Source organism: Echinops telfairi, unplaced genomic scaffold (assembly GCF_000313985.2).
Source record: "Echinops telfairi isolate 266 unplaced genomic scaffold, ASM31398v2 ScPeMD7_22;HRSCAF=79, whole genome shotgun sequence".
In the NCBI taxonomy this organism is placed as follows: Eukaryota; Metazoa; Chordata; class Mammalia; order Afrosoricida; family Tenrecidae; genus Echinops; species Echinops telfairi.
This window is the reverse complement of record NW_022103919.1, coordinates 14,304,703-14,320,614: the sequence shown is the minus strand read 5'-3', so window position 1 is coordinate 14,320,614 and position 15,912 is coordinate 14,304,703.

Genomic DNA, 15,912 nt, shown 5'->3' with positions numbered 1-15,912 from the left:
CCCTGTCCTACAGGGTTTCTGTGAATCGGTATCCACTTGAAGGGCAATGAATTTTGAGAGTGACTGTAACATTATTTGGAGAAAGTTTCCAAATTTGAAAATAGCAGTTTTGCAAATATCATCAGGTGAGTTCATAATAGATTAGAGTAGGATCTAAATCCAATCACTGATAGTTTTATAAGACTGGAATCAAGACACAGAGACACACAGGGACTGAAGCAAAGCTTGGAGTGATGTCAAGGTTTGCTGGCAACATCAGAGGCTGAGAGAGAGCCAAGAAACAGTCTCTTCCTAGACTCCAAAGGAGTCAACCTTGACTGCTCCTTGACTTCAGACGCTAGTCCCCAGAACTGTTAAAGAATATTTTGTTGTTGTTTTAAGCTGCCAAGTGGGTGGTAACTTTATATAGTAGCCTATCGAAAGTTAGTTCTTTCATTAACTACGATATGGAGATAAACCTCTAATCCCCAGTATGGAAAATTTTATCTCTGAATCAACTCTAACTTCCTGCATAGTTAGGTTAATTAATATGGGAAAGGCAAACTCAAAGAAACATATCCACTATTAAGAACTGAGCAAAAATCAAACCCTGCTGACCCATCGCCAATGCTGACTTGTATGATTCTATAGTTCAGTAGTACGGCATCGGTCCATGTCCGTAACCGTTTATGTTTAAGGGAGTAGAAAGCCTCATCCTTGTCTAGGAGTGGCTGACGGTTTCTGTTAGCACCCAAACACGTAACCACGATATCATGTGAAAGACAGACTAGGAAACATGGCCAGTACAAACATCAGAAGTCACACGTTAATGGCCCAAAGATCATTATCTGACAGGAAGTTGTGTTTTGGCCCCACCCACATGTTTGGTTTTGCCTTTTATATATATATTAGTTGTCTATACAACAACTACAAACAAGAGAAACAAGGAAGGTATATTACATAAATCTCTAAATTTAAGTGTTGCTTCAAATGTCGGAAGTACTAACAAACATTGAACCTACATATCTTATGTTCTAATCTGGGATCTTGACCTCTTAAAATGAAGTCTATGCTCTCAGGTTAAAATTCCTTAACCCCCCCCCATCAAACAACCATTGTCTTCAATGATTAGCATGACCTCCCTGCTCCCTGTGGCCCTTAAATGTGTGCTGTTCTGTCATCTAAGTTACTTATGTTCTGAGTGCCACCTTGATGTTTCCTGTAGCACTCTTCCAAGCCTTGACTAGTGACAATCCTTTCACAAACAATCAGACCCATTGTGATCCACAGAATTTTCATTAGCTGAGGCTTGGAGCCCTACGATCCATTTATAAAAGTGCTCATTAGCTAATTGAAAGTTAGGATATTTTCAGAATCCTGAATGTTAGGATACTTTCAGTTAGCCATTGAGAGTATAAGACACTCGATAATGCCTCATAGCGTTGTAAAGTCCAAAAGGTAATGCTTCTCTCTTTCTTCTGAGACTTGGAAGTAGATAATCCGACCTTTCTTTCTGATCGGTCTTAATCTAAAACCTCTACTAAAACATGGTCTGGGTGATAGCAACATGCAAGCCTCCACTGAAAGACTAATTCTATTGTCCTTGATATCTTGGCTAGAAATGGAATCGGAGGCTCCTGTATTTAAGGTGAGAATTATATCAATGAACAACCCTCCCTGTATAATTTTAGCACCACTTATTTCAGAATCACATGGGGTGATCACTCAGCTTCAGATTTATATCCAACAAACGAGATTTACTGAATCTGAATATATGATACCAGGGTGTGAAATCCACATGTGAACAGGCTTCTCAGAGGAATCTCAGCTATTCCAAAAAATTAAAAACTGCTAATTTAATTCAGTGTACATCTACTGGGAGTACATATGTAAATCACTTTAGTGATTTCCTTTTCAAAATACAAGCTTTTGTTCCTTGACCCAATACACTCTTTTTCCTTCTGCATGGTTTGAATTTTTTCACAACTTATATATTACTTTTTTTAAGCTCATATGTTCCAAGAATTAAAAAAGATTGTCTCTAGAAATGTAGGATTTAGACTAAAGTGATTTTTATATATTTGTCCCTAACTATCCTATGTCAATTCATAACCCTGCATGCATTTGTGGGCTTTTTTGGCAATCAGCATCTAGAAGAGGTGTATCAGCCCCATTGCCAGTAACCATGCAGTTAATGCTTGCTTCTGGGGTACTACACTCCATAGGGTTTTCAATGGCTGATTTATTGGAATTAGTTGGTCACACTTTTCTTCCAAGGTGCCTCTGGGTGAACACAAGTTTTCAACTTTTGGGTAGTAACATAGATTCTCAGTCATGAGAAATAAACAAACGACATACAACAAGGGACATGACTCCACTGAGGCAGTGATGGTGGTTTGTGTAGTTATAAAAAGACAAGATAAAGGATTTGTGTGGGGAAGAAATAGTTTTGTATCTTGCCCAAATGGACGTGCTTTGGCCTGATGTTTTAAATATTATTTTGGAAGACTGGGGGTAACTAGGTACAGATCACAGAAGACTTTTCCGTATTCTTTCTTCCATTCGCATGCAACGTAAAAGAATCTCAGAGCAAGTTTAAAGAACTAGGATATGAAGCCCCTCAAGACTAAGTGGAATATTTTGGGCTTGTGGAATAAGGACCATGCTAAGGTCAATAAAATGAAAAGAACCTTTAATTCATATTTCTTCTTTTTTATTATTAAAATGAGTTTTGCAACAACTGCATCCTGCTTACCTGACACTGACTAGAAGGTTGATGTGTACATATGTAAATGCACATAATGAGGATGTTAAAGAGAATGTACAAAACCTTTTCCAAATTACATGGACATCCTTGCTCTTAATTTTCAAGGGGAATAAATGAAACTATAAAGTTCTATGCTGTTTTACTGAAATTATACTTATTTTGATGTAACCATAATTATATCTACCTACTGTGTGTGTCTTGAAAATACATAAATATATGGCACTTAATGACAAAAACAAAGCCAAATAAACAAAAAGCTTCTTTCTAAGGTAGACATTTTATGTCTGGTTTAGGAATGAGGAAAGTGCAAATTCTGAGTTTACATAATTTGCATGAAATGACAACATGCTGAATAGTAACGTTGAAACCCGAAGTCCATATTCCTTTCAGGAATTCAAATTGCTTCTCCAGTTGCAATCTTGGCAAAAGTTGTCAACTCCTCTTTGTTTTCTCCAGCCAGAACCTAAACACATCTCAGACTTCATTGTCCTATTACTGATGACATCCTGGTACACAGGGAAGGTTCCAGAACCGCCAGCCATAGGAGGTCTGGTTGCTCTTGTTCTGGTCGCGGGTGACAAACAGCAAGATCAGAATGACTGGACTCAGAAACAGGCAATCCTTGCTCATCTTCAGACACCACGCTCAGGTCATTTACATTCACGGAGCTCCTCAAATCTCATCTCAGAAAACTCCCTGGCTCTGGTGTGGGACCCTCTTTGGTATGCAAGCCCCTGGCACCGGCCGCTGCCCCAGGTAGGAAGCTGACCCAGGTGAATTTCTTAACTCTTGAGAGATGTGCTAAGTTGCAAGAGGAAAGAGTGTTTTGAGACCAGAAACAGAGAAAGGAAAAAGCGAGTAAAATTGGATTTAAATGGAAATCTGATGTTCATTTGAATTTGGTGCAGTTATGCTTGGAATGCCTGATGCATTTGAATTTTCAAGTTTAGAACAGTATTATGTAAAAATGCCTTGATAATTCCAGAAAAGAAGATGTCTATAGGGAATGAGGAAGTGAAGGTCTTTTATTACTTTCAGCTTTTCCTTAAGTCCATTTAATTATAACTTCAGCTTAGATCCGTAATAGCTTTTCCAGGCACTTGTCATAGGGACTTTTATTTCCTTTATGATCTTCAGTGTAGGCAAGGTATCTACTTTATTTTTTTCCATTTTGTTGGTAAGAAAACTGAGGAGCAGAAATATTACAAAAATAATCTATTATTACAGCTTTGGTCGGTGATGAGCCAGTCAAACCATAAAGTTGTTTGATTGAAAAAATCTCTATGTGTCTTAACAATTTATTTTAACTTAACATAAATAAATATACATTTGACACTGGCTAAGGCCTTTTGCTACATATATCATATATGAATCATTATAACAAATGGACAATATATATGCATACTCACTGAAGTTCCCAATGATTTTTTTTACAGAAGATTTTTATGCCAATCTAGAATCTGTAAGAAGATATGAGTGGAGTCCAGCTCATCAGGCAGGTTGCAACCTGGTGATGGCTCCTTGGGGTGCGGCTTTTACAGAAGAGAAACACTGAGAACTGAGCCCTCTCTGGTCCTTTGCCTTCCTGCATGACTTGAGCCCTATGTGTTTTGACTGGGGACAGGGATTCATGTGGTCGCCGATCCTGAGAGCTCTGACTTGGATCCACGTGACTCTGCACCAGGGATCTGTAATCTCCCAGCTTCTCACTGCCCCTTCCTGCTTCACCCACCATCAGCTGTCTGAGTCTGAGCTCCTCCAAGTACATCTGACCCCATCGACTTGTATTGAACTGGGCTAGGAAGCTCTCTTGATATACAGTTTATATATATACATAATAAACACACCTATATATGAATATGATTGTAACCAGTTTTATTTCTCTAGAAAAGCCAGGCACATTAAAACACACACTCATATTAAAATATTTATATAATTTATGGCATAAAACAAAAATCACTGCTACTGAGATGATTCTAATTCACTACCATCAATAGAGTAGATCTGCTCTGTTGGGCTTATAGATCCTGCAAGTTTATAAATTCTTATGGAAGTAGATATCTCATCAACCTCCCTTAATTCACTGTGCCATCAGCATTCTGTAGGTCTTTAAGGGGGTTGGTAACGACTTACTCATTTGTTTCTATAGTCAATGCATTCATTCAGCAGAAACTATCCTTCATATTTATCTCTGAACTCTGAAAAGATTCAAAGAGGAGAAAGATATCATTCTTGTCATCAGCTTCTTTACAATTTTATAAGACAAGAGAAAAATATATACAAGTATATATTTTATATACACTTATGTAAATATATACAAGTATATCTACAAGTATGCCAGTGGCTTTAAGATGATGTCAAGGATAAACAGAGGAGGGTTGCTCTTGCCAGGTACCATTAAGTGGGTTGCAACTCATAGAGAGCCTGTGTATAACAGACTGAAACGCTGCCTCGTTCAGCACACACATGAAGTGCAGCGTGGGGTTGTTGAGAGAAGACAAATATTGTATGGAGTTGTCAGTGGCATTTGAGTTGGGTTGCGAAATATCAGAGTAATGTTTGGACAGTTTTTGGAATTGCATTCTCAGCTGAGTGAACAGAATTAGCAGAGTTCTGGAGGTGAGAATGCACAGACCATGCACGAGAAAAAGCAAGTTAGCTACTGCAGCCAATGTGTAGGGCAAAAGCATTTAAGCGAGTAGAATCAGGATTTTTTTTAAATGGAAAATTTAATATCGTAGAAAATTAGTGGTCATTGCAGAGCTGTATATATGTGTTATGTTCATATATAATATACATTTCTTTGTATAAAATATATTTAGCCTCCATAATTTTACATTCATGTATTAACATCTCCATTCACGTTACTTGGATGCTTCCTGTTATATTTGTGTGACAAAATGGATATTTAATGAGAAGCATAATGCCCACTTACATGCATCTTTCAGAAATATTTATTCATTTATTTTTGGCCAGTGTTTTCAACTGATGGCCTTGTGGCTAGCAGCCCAAAGAGTAACCACTATGCCATCAGGGCACCTGTGAGTCGCGATGGCATGGAGTTTGTCTTTTTTTATTCATTCCTAATTCTCGTAGAAAGCAATGGAAATGATCTAGTTTATTATAGGGGACATTTATTTGGAAGGATGAAAAGAATTCTTGCCCTGCAGAAGAACTCATTAGTAACGTCTGTGGAGAGGTGCTGGGTGTTCTGCCTCAGGTACTCCTGCTTGGATCAGTAGGATCAAGCCTGGAACAGCATCACAGCAGTCCTGCGTCAAACTGCTGGGGCTATAAGTTTGCATTAGTCAATAGCCCTTGGAGGGTCTGAGGACTTACTTGTGCACATTTGCTCTTGCCTGTAAACCGGTAAATAAACAAAGGCTCTGCATGAAAGAGCAAGGACATTTTGGTAATTCCAGGGGAAAGAGTCAATCTGAGCACTTGATTAGAAAGAGAGAAAATGAAGATGTTACATTTCTCAGTTGTTCATTCTCTCCATTTGTAACTGACAGATCGGATTTAACACATGGATGGGAACTGGAAGACTACATGTCTTTAAAAATGGTCTAATTACATTTGGAACTTAAGGGAAATAGAAGATTCCAGGATATTTTTGTTTTGAATTTGAAATTGTGGACGGTGCATGCACAGTTGTTTGTTTTCACACTTTATGGGAATGAATCACACCATCTCGACCGTGAGATTTAATTATGTATTTAGCAGAGAAGTTGGAGCTGTGCCAATGAATAGTTAAGCTTCTGGAGTAGCCTATGCACAGCCCCTTACAGCTTTCAGACACTGCAAACCTTTCCTAATAGCACGTTTAACACAGGCGATGGAATGGTGTTGATGAGAGACTTCAAATCTCAATGGAGTGCTCCTTGTGGGAAACAAGATGCTGTTGTCAAAGGAAGGATATTTCTATAATGGGTACAAAGCTGCTGAACTTCTGGGCATAGGATCGAACTTTGCATTTCAAGCAAAACACGTCATCCCTGTGTATTCCCATTGTTCTTTTGGTCCGCCCTCCGGAGCATACATTTTCTATTCTAAACTTTCATGTACACATCGAGCTTGTTGCAATATTTAGAGTCAGCAAGCCAAGGCATTTAATGAAATTTAAATTACTTTTAAAATTTTAATTGAAAAGTTTACCATTATTTCCATAAGCCGTCTTCAATACTCAATTCAGAACTGCATTAGCTGGGGGACGTTCTTACATTAATGTATGTTCAAAGATTTTTTAAAAATGTTTTGGGTCGCGAAATATTATTTATGAATGAATCAGGAAAGATATTAAAATGATGTAAATGGAATGACAAACAGAGTGTCTTTGTGTTTGTCATAAGGCATGTTTCCTTTTAGTTTTATAATTTCCCCTATTGATGGTCGCCCCTGTGCCGTATCTGTAATCCGCTGCAGATCAGCCTGTTGTAACATAAAGGTTTTTCACTGTCTCTTTTGCTGGAAATAGATGACCAGCTCCTTCTTTCTAGGGTGTCTTCGTTTGCAAGCTCTGCTAACGATACCTGTGCAGCATCAAACAAGCCTCCACTGGCCGAAAGGTGGTAGTCACACAAAATGTACTGCCTCAGAATTCAGCCCGTTTGTTCTCCATGAACACGTCCTAATAAATGATTTACATTGAAAGACTGTGAAATAACTAGGAGAAACCCAGAACTGTTAGGTAATTTTTCCTTTAAGGTATCAAATGCCGAACAGAAATAATGTGTAGTATGGCTGATTAATATTTTTGTTTATTTGTTGCTTTCATTGCATTAGCTTGACCGATTTAGTGTGAATGATGATTTAGGGTTTCCTTGTGCTTAGACAATGACAACATAAGCTCTAACATTTATATCCTTATAAATTTATATCCTTAAAATATCCTTATTTTCATCTGCATTTTTCCTGGTCCCTCAACGGAGAATGAAATTTTATAAAAAGCCTCACAATGTCAATTCTTATTGGTTTATATTAAATTCACATCAGAGAAATTATTATTTTTATACTTAGCTCCTCTGTCTATAGATAAGAGATTCATCCTCTATGATCTATGTTATTGTTTATGGTGGCTATTTGATTTGGTTTCAGTGAATCTTCAGACAGGCAATGATGTTGACATACTTTCAATACATATGCAATAAAATGTATAGATTAGGGGGGTACCAAAAAAACCAACCAAACAAATTTTCTCCCAAAGCTACGGATTAAAATTTTTTTTTTTAACAAAACAATTGTATCACCTTTAAAGAACTCCCCATTACACCTACTACATTTATCAAATCTGTGATTCCATTTTTGGAAACATTTTTCAAACTCATCTGTGTTGGCTCACAGCACCTCCCTCTTTTTTCCTTCACCTCTTCTGTGTCTTCTAATTACTGTCACTTCATGGTCCTCTTCAGTCACATAAATACAAAGTTCCACGGAGTGAGGTCAGGTCAGTAAGGTGCGTGGGGCAAGAGAGGCATGCTGGTTTTGGCCACAAACTGGCATAGTGAGATGGCTCCATTAGCAGGTGCATCGTCATGGTGGAAAGCCTGTCCCCTGTCTGCCACAATTCAGGTTTTTTAGTTGTTGGTGTTGCACACTTTTGTGTCATCTTTTCAGAATCTCTAAATAGAAAGCTTGATCATCAGTCTGTCTTGGAGGAATGAACTCCAAATGCAATGCAAGTCGGCATTTTTGTCTGTTAGGGAAGTTGACTGATGTCCAGAACGAGGTTTGTCATCAATTGACATTTCACCTCTTTTGACATGAGAAAACCACTTTTACTCTTGAGTTTGTCCCATAGTGCTGTCCTTTTAAGCTGTGTTCAACATCACAACAGTTTCTGTGGTGTTTTTCCAGAGCAGGAAACCAAATTTCACAGCTGGACGCTATTCTATTAAATCAGCCATCAAAAACAAGGTTTGAGTGAAACTGCTTTTAGAAAATAATTCACTGGGACCAGAGAGAACCTTCCCAGGCAATGCCACTGGATGCACTTGGAAAAATGTGTTCTACGAAAGCTCCATTTTGCAGGCGCAATACTTTTCTGTTTCTTTGGCAGCTTAACCCCTTGTATTATATTACTTCCTGTGAATAGAATGGAAATGTGATTGTGAATGGTAATTTGTATATATGATGAAATATGGGCACCTACCAAGATTGTGATTGACCAGTTTTCTGAAACACGGCTGTTCCTTGATTGACTAAATTATATAAATGGGGCTCCTGCGAAGCTGCTCGACACCGACAGCACTTCATTCAACGCAGAACACTCCCACATATGTAAAATGACGTTTTACAAAGAGAAAGAACTATGATGGTCATTCATACCAGCTAACAGAATCAGGTTCGACAGGCAGGAGAGCAGCCCGCCATTGGGAACTTTTCTAGAAGAACCAAGTTTTAGCTCCAGAAAGCTGCGTTGCTTAAAGGGGGTCCGTGTGAAAGGAATTTCACAAAGGCCCAGCCTCTCATTCCAAACTTGTGCCATCTCCAAAGTTAATGCGATTCTCATAACTGCCTGCAAACTCCTCTGAGGCTTTTATTGAGAGAGCTTCTCTGCTCCATTTCTCAGTGTGCTCCATCGGCTTCTTTCTTTTCAACCAGAACCAACCCGAAAGCGACCTTGTGCCCAGAGGGTTGATTCCAACTCAACCAGGTTTTATAGAGCAGAACTGCTCCTTAGATTTTGCTTGCCTGTGATCTTTAGGAAAGATTCCAGTCCTTTCTTCCATGACATTGCTGAGTGGATGTGAACAACCCACCTTTAGGTTACTAGTCCTGCAAACCATTGGAGCACCCCCCTCTCCCCAGGGTAACTATAATGCCAAGACATTCCTTAAAATTCCTCCTAAACATAAACTTTTCTGAGCCTCTTCACAGCAGACTCAATGTTCAACAGTCTCTGGGGATACATCAAAGGGTTTTCCCTGGATATTTAATATGTCAGGTATACAATGTGGGGTCTACAGTGTAACCTGGACACCTGTGAAGTCAGCTCTCTCCTAATACACAGTCAGGAGTGTATCTGTTTATATGTCTCTGCAATCTCAGGAGGAAGTCCTGATGGTCTAATGGGGATGCGTGGTTCCTAATATAAAGGTTGGTGGTTCCACCCCCCAGAGACCGGTAAGACTGTGTATGAGTTGTTGTTCTTCTCCCATAAAGTTTGCAGCCTGGAAAACCAGCGAGGCAGTTCTGGGGTTTTTCCACATGGGCTTGTTATGGTCTGAAATCCAACTTGACAGCACTTAACAACCACAGTCTCAAAAAAACAAAAGAAAACAAAAACCAAAAAACCCCAAGACATTAAATGATTCCATCCCTTTTTTAACTGTTTGAGAATCAGTTAGGTCAAAAGTGTGTGAGATGATTTCCACTGAACTTAAGCCACAGCAATATCTAGGGTCATCACCATGGCCCTTCAGGCTAAATATGACCAAACTTTGCGGTGATTATCTGCTCCTCAGAGAGAGGATCTGTCTCTACCATGAATAATGCAACACACCTGTTTTCCAGAAGATGTTTCTTCGGATCCCAGATGTTGAAAATATCATCGTGTTAGGAGCCAGGATATGTTTTGTCATTTGGGCTATGTGTGAAGAATAATATTTAAAATATTTCTCTGAATTTGTTATTTTCCATATTGCTTTGAAATCTCTATCATTTGCACATACAGCTTGGCTTTTCTGTTGTGTTTTGGTGTGCCCAATTAAACCTGTTATTGTGGTTTTATTTTGACACCCGCGATGCTACTTTTCAGAAAGCACTTGTCAAGGGAACAGAGAACTCATCTTACTGCTGAGAGCCAGCCCTGTTTGCCAGGCATATTCGAGTCTACCATCAGTGTGCTTAGCTGTATCGTGATGGACCAGTGTGATCTAATTTGGTTTTCATTCCCCTTGGTGACAAGTCACTATCAAAATACACATTCACATAGAGACAAGTATTGCCAAGCGAGAAACAACTTTAGGAAATGCTACATAGTCGAAACTATCTTAATCCACTCTTTCTGTGCCCTTAAATTACTACTGAGGAATTTAGCTAAGCAAGGTGATAGGTGATCAGTGATGTCCGACTGACAGGAAGCATCAGTTCGCCTCTTCACACCTGGTTTCCTATTTGACTATGGTTCATAAATCATTTATAAATCTATAAATACTATATATTTTTTGCCATTCATATACACATGCTTACCTTAAATTTTCTTTTTAAAGGCAACCACAGGTAGCAAGGGTGGCTCTCAAGCTATACAACCAAGTGTCCCAACAATGTTGCAATTATCCATTTTTCAATTAATAAGTCAACTAAAAGCCATTTTCAAAGAATCTCTTCTGTTGGGCTATGAAATTTTTCTTTCTTCCCTGTTGGTATTTCTCAGTCTTAGTTAGCTTCAGGATTCTAAGCCTTTTTGGAGAGGTGAGCCCTTTCAAAAGCAGGCTCCTTGGGAGCCCTCAAGGGACATCTGACCATTGATTCCTGCTGAGATATCCGTTGGTCCTCATCACATAGTCCCATCAGTTTGAATACTGATCTGTTCTTCCTGTGCCATCACCCTGATGTTTGCCGGGTGATCCTTGGCCCCACTTGCTTAGATGCATCATGAAGAAACTCTCTTTAGGCTTCTTCCACTTCTTTAACGGTTGCAAGGGGGATGCTGCCACACACCCTTCTTCTTGGAACTCATATATTTACTCTGCTTCTGTGGGTCTTCCCAGCTCTGCTCCTCTAGGCATTTAGGGGGAATTTTCAGACTGACTTACAGATAAGCAATTTCTCCATCCAAATGCTTTCCCCATCCACAGGTTACTATTGAAAATACAGCAAAGGAAAAAAGGATGGATTTTAATATCTTCTTAGCAACAATTCATCAATAAGCAATCCATTTTGTTTTAGGCAAGGAAACCTGGAGACAACTGGGATAAAGGACGGAGAACATGTCCAGAACCTGTCCCCGACCAGCAGAGGGAGCTTCTGAAATTCCAGTGCAGTTGCCACAACATGGCTTATCCTTGAGCAAAGAACTTTATGTCTGCAATAACCAGTCCAAACATATGCTCAGGGGTGGGAAATCAAAGGGCTCTCTTTCTACACCAGAGGATTTAAATCCTTACTCTCAGTGAGATGTAGACACGTCACTTAACCTCTCTGTCTCTTAGTTTCATCTGTCAAATGAGCAGACTGTTTTACAAGTACACACTATTGTTCCCTCAGTGAGGGCCAAAAATAATGATTGTGTTACTCTGGGAACTTTAGAGAAACAAATCCACAGAAACTCATGTATAAGAGAGAGTTTTATATAAAGGTTAAGTGCACATCAAGAACATCCCAACCCAGTGCTGCCCAAGCCCACAAGTCCAACATTAGCCCATATGTCCAACACTGATCCACAAAGTTCTCCTCCATCTCACAAAACACACACAATGACTCTGACTGCAGGAGGAAAGTTGAGTCAATGAACGTGTCAGCATCTCAGCGCTGGCAGGGGTCTCCACATGGCTTCTCCAGCACCCAGGGCTACATCGGGGTAGGTCCATGGGGCTTCTCCTCAGGGATGTCTTGCAGGAAGTGAGCCTTGCCAGCTGAAGCAGGGAACTAGCTAAGGCAGCTGTGCCCTGGTCTGACCATCACAAAGCAAGAGACCAGAGAATTCGGAAGGCGAGACTCACCGAGCCATTTATCCCTCTGCCCTTTAATTAACCCCACATGTGTTTATCGGCCAGGTTGGCACAATAAACTACCTCAATGATCATCAAAAATCAAATTCCACGGCTCCTGGAAATATAGATTGCCTTCTCTTACCTATTCTCTCTAAAAGTAGGGACAGAATGGGAAGTAAAAATATAGACTTAACTTATGCTTACCCAGAGGAACTAAATTAAATGCCAGAAAGAAGTAAATTTTCTTTGAATTGGTAAGATTAAGTTTCCTGACATCAGAGGAAATATGTGTCTATAAATCTATTTTTCATAACTGGGTCAAAGAGCGTATATATTTATATCTCACTACAATAATTAGTTCCTTTCAAAAAATAACATGTGGTTATAATGCATTGGATCAAATAAATGCAGGCTTTATTGACAAGAACTAATTGATTTTAATTAGTTTGATACTTAATTTGGTTTTTATGTTTCTCTTTATGTTTTACCTTCAAATTGAATACTCTTTCCCTTCACAGCTCAAACAGAATAATCCGCTAAACATTTCTGGGAGAAAAGAAATGATTCCCTTTGAAAGTTTAGTCATTCCAATCATAAAATGCCACAGGCTTGCTCAGCACCTCCTAACCCACCTCCGTTCAGAGTCCTACAGGGAAAAAAATAATAGGGGGATGAGAGTCCTTTAAGGCTTCTCCCTTTTAGAAATGAGACTCTCTTTTCCCTAATTTAATTTAAATAAACATGATTTGAGAAAGAACAAGAAATACCTGCAGGTTTAATTCTAGTTTCTCTCCATCTGTCAGACCCATATTTTCTGCAATGACCCAGCAGCTGTGCTGCCAAAACACCCTACATTAATGTCTCCTTTATACATTTAAGATGCAAGTTTGAGTAAATATTGCATTTATTTATATCAGGTATCCTCTCTGCTTTTTAAAAATGTCATCAAAAGCATGACATCTATTTATTTTTATTTATTTATTTTCGAAAGCTGGCATATTGACAATTACAGTAAATCCTCTGGCTATGTTTTGACCCAGGAGGAAATGTACCAGGAAAACCACTTAGTGACTAAGACTGAGTCATGGTCTGCTACTGTGAATACGGGTGGGCATAGCATTCACATGCATTCGCATGTCCTTAACAAAAGGGATCACAGGTTTACAAGGCTAGGCAAGAGTCATTTGACTATGATACATACCTAGCCACAAAACGACCTTTCATAGTTTTCCATCTATCATTCAGCTACTGACTGAGAAACTAGTCTGCTGGGTATCCCAGGGTAGTGAAAATGCTTTTCATTTGGCTACTAATCTAAAAGTTGTTAGTTTGAGACCCCTCTTCACAGTGTCATGGAAGAAAGGCCTGGTGATCTGATTCTTTAAAGATTATAAGCAAGAAAACCATATGGAACAGCTTTTCTGGATTCCTGGATGGCCAGGAGGGGGAATTGTTTCAAGGACAACGGCTTTAGTTTATTGTTGTTTGTTTGTTAAGCACCGTGAGAGGAGCAGATCCGTGTGTTTATTTAGGTGCAGATCTTTCGCTCAAGTATGCTAACGCTCACAGATGCACTTACTAGCATGGTGTGTTGTCTGAGAAGAAGGACAGAAGCCATGTGAAATTACATTCTCAAGTGCCACTGACGGCTGCACGATTCACAAAGCTCCCTCAGCAGAGTGATCCTTTACATTTTAGCTTGGAAGGACTTAAACGATTTTTGTAACAGGCCTGGAGAGGAACAAGCACTTTAGGAACTGGAAATCGTTAAAGGCACATTTACAAAGGCAAGGCTACACAGAGCGTATTCAGGGAGAGTGACTGATCCTAATGAAGTTGTTGGTGCTGTTCCAAGCTGCCATTGAATTGGTTCTAACCCACAGCGACCCCATGGGCAACAACAGAAGGAAACACCACATGGTCCTGCATCACCCTTGCGATTGTTCCTATGCCTACACCATCCTGGCTGCTGCGTTGCCAACCCATTCAGTTGAGGCCCTTCCTCTTTTGCGCTGCCCTCCACTTTACTGAGTATGATATCCTTCTCCAAGGACTGGTGCCTCTGGATAATATGTCTGAAGCATGTAAGACAGTCTTGCCACGCTTGCCTCTCAGGAGCACTCTGGCTGTATTCCTTCCAAGACACATCGGTTTGTCTTTTTAGAACCAGTACTTTCAATATTTTCTCCAGCACCATAATTCCAATGCACTGATTCTTCTTTGGCCTTCCTTATGCAATGTCCAACTTTCGCATATATATATGAGGCAGTGGAAAGTACAATGGCTTGGGTCAGGTGCACCTTAGTCCTCAAAGTAACATCCTTGCTTTTCGGTACTCCGAACTCTAAAGAGTTCAAGACTCTAAAGAGGCCTGTGCAGCAGATTTCCTGAACGCAACAAGTCCTTTGATCTCTTGACTGCTGCTTCCATGAGCAGGAACTGTGGATCCAAGCAGGGGAAAATCCTTTTTAATTTCAACCTTTTCTCCACTTTTCATGATGTTATCTATTGGTCCAGTTGTGAGGATTATCATCTTCTTTACATTGAGAGGTAATCCATCTTGAAGGCTGAAATCCTGGATCGTTATCAAGGTAAAGGCAATTAAATAATATTATTCATCATAGTTGAGCAGGGTTTAGTACTGATTCTTCAAACTTCCCTAGTAATATACCAATAGCCAATAGGAACCTGGTAACACAGACACAGATTACCAGTTACAGGATTTAAATTTCTTTAATGCATGATCTATTCATAGACATTTTTCATCTTACTCTGAGAGGGTTTCAAAAATTCATGGAAAAATGGCACTAATACATCATTGAATTTTTTCCACAAAAATTTGCCACAAAAACAAGGATTAATGGAACACCAAATGATATCTTTCATTAAATGAACAGGCCACTGGAGGTGCTCACTCCTCTATGCCAAGAAATGTCGATGACATCAACTTGACTAACTGGGAGAGACCCAGATTCCTGTCCACTCCAAACAAAGGCTATATTACATGGTGCAGAAATTATCAAACAATACTTTTAATATTACACGGAAGAAATTTTTGCAGAAGATAATTTAAACATTTTTGCAACAGTACATCTATAGGAAACTGCCAGAAATTCAAGCAGGATTAAAAATAAGATGTAGAAGGAGGGATATCATTGCTGCTATCAGATGGAGCAGATGGAAGCAGATAAGACCAGAAAAGGGTTTACTTCTGTTTCTTTCACTATGCAAAGGCATTCAACAATGTAGATCATAACAAATGATAGACTACATTACAAATAATGGGAATTCCAGAATATTCAGTTGTGCACTTTGGGAACCTGTCCATTGACCAAGAAGAACAGTGGAATAGAACAATGGGATATTGAGTGATTTAAAATCAGGAGAGGTGTGGATCATTTGTATTCTTTCACCATATTTATCCAATCTGTGTGTTTAGCAAATAATCGTTTTTTAAAAATCATTTTATTGGGGGCTCATACAATTCTTATCACAATCCATAAATATATC